Raw genomic sequence first — 4,373 nt, 5'->3', positions numbered from 1 at the left:
AGGGGTCGAGCCTGGAGCTGTATGTGTGGTATCATACTTTAAAACCTAGGATCCGTATGATGTCCTCCCTATTAATCCTCTGACCCTGGCATGGGGTTATGATTGTATACACTTACAGTAACCCGGGGTGAAGTTGGAAAGCGTGGGTCCTGTAAATATCCCCTTAACGTTGGTCCAGTGCTCCGGGGTACTTGTACCATCCAGGAGGAACCATTCCAGCTTCACTGGCCTCCAAATTAATCCAAAATTAGATTATCTATAAAAACAACAAATGTGATAGCAATGGTTTCACATAAAAAATACTTAGAAGTTTGCTTATCTCTCAATAGATAGAGATGATATTGAATTATTATATACAAATATGTTATTTAAAGCACAAAAGAAGTAACAACATTTTCATTACCCATATCAACTGTCATAACATTATATCCTTGTTGCAAGTCTTTCTCATTAATCATAATAAAAACCTAGCCTTCTACTAACTGACGTTTAACCTGTTGATGTATTTTAACCACTCTCATCATTTGTTTCTGTTCAGCATCAATGCCATCTCTTCAACATTCTTACTTGACTTTAAGTAATAAAACATTATTTGCACATCAAACATCTACAGGGGCTAGTCCAATAATTATTAAATTAAATTCTCTGAAGGTTTTTGAGTTTAACCTAATGTGATTTCAGGTTAGTAACATGAAGCCAAATAGATACACCAGTGAAAAGGAGGTATCGGCAAATTGGTTAATATTAACTTAGAAGAAATTACGACAAAAATGTCACATTTAGAAACGAGTGTGTCCTTTAAAACAATTATTGTATTTCCATAACTTGCACTGTAGTTAGTTAAGTCCATTAAATTGAGTTTTACTTTATTTATCATTATTTTAAACATGATATAAATTTACACATAGTATTAATAATGAAATAATTAACAATGAAATGGATGTCATAGTAATGGATGGAGATGATATGGAACTATTATAAAAACACAAAAGAAGTAACAAGGATCCATATGATGTCCTCCCTATTAACAACAAACAAACAAGTTAGCTTCTGCTTCAAATATCAGGGCAGTATAGCTGGTTTTCGACCTAAGAGAGTAATAGCCACTAAAATGTTCTACAGCCATTAGTTAAATGCACTGTTAAGAACTAAATAATATATGCTTTTGTACCTAAACTGGGATGTGTAATTACAAATATTTAGATTATATCAAATGTAGTAATTTACTTTAATAAAACTTAGGGAAAATAACATTTTTTTTTTTTTACGTTTGTGGCACTGAGCAATCTTACCTTTCCACATTATATTGTGACAAGCATGCTATTCACAATTATAAACGAATATGCAATATACAAAAAATATTCTTTAAAAACTAGTTAACTATATATGTTACATTTTTTCCACATCCTTAATCGTTCCTATTACAGTTTTTAGGCCTATACATGTCATAGCATTGGACGAGCTGGTCTGGGTTGGTATTTTGGTCTTTGTCAACCTTGGATGGTCAGGTACAATCTAGATCTCTTTCTTCCTCCTTTACATGTATTTTAAAACTGTCAAATGATGGTGAAAAAGTCACGAAAACAGGGCTAAAATGTATAATTTGTAAACACCATTTCTACTTCCCTTATCAGGACCAATGTCCATGAATGTAATATGCTAGTGTTTAGTGCTTTATCACCATTTTGCTTCATTTGGTCGTGTATGACACTTCATAAACAGTTCACTGGTAATTCTTCGCTTTTCAGAAGATAAATATATTAAGTGCGCAATTCACATGAAATGCCTTATAAATACACATTCAATAGGTTAATCCTGGTAATGTGGTAATTTCAAATAATAGATGATTGGATATATGTTGTGTTTTATGCTAAAGTTATATGAATAATGATTTCATGGACATTTGAATTATGTGTGGAATTATTGGACTAAAATGTTTATTAACTATTTCAAAGATCAAGGTAATGCTGTCTTGCTGCTTTTGTGGATTTTGATATTCTTGAATAAGTTATACAATAGTATTCTTGACTGTTTCTATAATAGGTAATTTTGATATCTTTGTCACTTATGCACTTAACTATATATTATAATTTTTCTATAGCAGGGTTAATTGCAGTTTTTGTTGTGTCAGAATTCTGGATTTTTATTGTCTCTTCATGGGTTTGATTTATAATTTTATTCAAATGTTCTATTGTTCTTTTCTCACATAAAGGTGTTTGTTTATTCGGACTTTTTTTCTTTTTATGTTGTGAACAAACTGCAGCTACATAGATTGTGCTTTCTGAGTAGATTAAGTTGTTGGTTCTGACATTGGTGTGGGTGTGACTTTTAATAACTGGTTTTTGTGCCTGGTTTGTTTCAGTGGTTTTGATATTGTTATGTGTTGTAAATACTTTGTTTTATGACCTTGTATCTCTGACATCCTTTGTAATTTGCAGTAGGCCAATTAGAGGATAGAGGGTTTTCTTTTCCGTTTTTACATTATGAAATATATTGATACCCACCACATCCCACACATCATGGGAGAGATTTACAAGCTCCTGCAACATACCAATAACGTTGACAATTGTAACGTTGCGTTACAACTACGGGTGGCGTTTTTGACTCTTCTACTTGAAATCTTTGACACCAAAGAATACTACCATTAGATGTTACAATCTGGATATCCTGGGTTTCTGATGTATGTACTTTTGCCAAATTTGTTTGTTTTGTATTCTTTTATAAAGGTTTTTTTTTTCTACTTTCGTGTAGGAAATTTTGTTTTGTGTAAGTTCTTCTAAGATGAGCATTCGACCAATATGTTTTACCAACCTTGACATATGGATGTCAAACTTGAACACTCACTAAACATCTTAACTCAAGATGCAGACAACACAAAGAAAGATGCTAATCAAACTCCAGGATAAAATTCTGTGCTCAGAGAATAGAAGAAATGCCGAGGTAAGAGACATCTCCAAGTATATTGCAGAATCAAAATGGAAATGGGCCGGAATCATCGCTCGATTAAAAGATAACAGATGGACGAAAAAAAATCACAGAATGGCAGAGAAAAGAGATTAAGAGGTAGACCACACAGAAGATGGCATGATGACATCATAGAGAAAGAGGGCATCACATAGCCGAGAAAAGTATCAGATAAACAGACTTGGATGTCCTTGACGGAGGTCTACACCTTGTAGTGGGCGGACATTCCTTAGAATGAATGAATGAAAATGTTCTTTAATGTGTACATTTCAATGATGTAATGAATCACTTTTCAAATAAGGTCTGTAAATTTTGCCTTTGCTCCTGATAGATGTACTGTTATGTTTCCTAATTTGAATGCATCCTGAGGCCATTCTTTGAGGAGACTGTTTAGGTCAGCTGCCCCAATACCTCTGTTACGAGCATGGGAGCATGCGCGCTGAAGTTTCTAGAAGGATCATGACTTATCGAGAAACCTCGCGAATATTCGAGTGTTTGCCAGGCGCCCTCTTTTTTAGCATATAAGCTTAGCAATTAAAGACAGCGATAGATAGATATGCAGATAGATTGAAGATATAGATAACTGAGTCAAGCAAACAGTAGGCACCATAAGTAAAGTGTGTGTGAACCACTGTGATTTATGCGTGTGTTATAAAAGTTGTTACGTTTAAAGTGACTATGGAAATTCTGTGTATTACAAAGTTGTATCGAGAAAGAATAAACTAGCTTTAATTAAGAAAGGACTTGTATCACTGAAGTTCCTCAGAAAGAATTTATACCGGAAATTAAGGAAATTATCAAACGAGCAGATACATAACACTTCTTACTAATACACCGCCCTTAGCTAGACGTTTTATTCCTGCAAGTTTTACTATGACGAATTTCAACCCGTAGGTGTGGTTCTTTATATATTTTTGGTAAGCACTAATTAATTATGACTGAATGTTTAGGTGTTTGTGAACTTGTGATGGTTTTCTGTTATCTTGTGATTACAAGTTAATGTTTTGTTCTTCAGTATTGTGTGATGTTTTTTTTTATGACTAAAGTGAATCCATTTGTTTCTTTATGTTTTTCATGAGTTTGTGTAAGTATTTCAGTATCAAAGGTGATACTGTTTTCTGAGTATGTATTTGAACATTTTAGTGGTTCTTCTTCTTGTCGCTTTTGTTTTAATTTATCATTTTGTGTGTAATTAAAAATAACGGTTTTTCTCGGAACAGAGAGATGGGTGTGTAGTGGATTCCTGATAATTTTAAATCAATGGTGCGCAAATATTTTTATGGCACTCATATTTTTTATATATATGCGTTTTTTTTTTTTAGTTCCCACCCCGGATCCAGTATAACCTACTTGTATATATTGTTACGTCTCCGTTCGTTCGTTAATTAATTTTCTGTAAATTCGTTCCA

Source organism: Limulus polyphemus, unplaced genomic scaffold (genome assembly GCF_000517525.1).
Source record: "Limulus polyphemus unplaced genomic scaffold, Limulus_polyphemus-2.1.2 Scaffold1700, whole genome shotgun sequence".
In the NCBI taxonomy this organism is placed as follows: Eukaryota; Metazoa; Arthropoda; class Merostomata; order Xiphosura; family Limulidae; genus Limulus; species Limulus polyphemus.
This window is presented reverse-complemented; position numbering follows the sequence as displayed.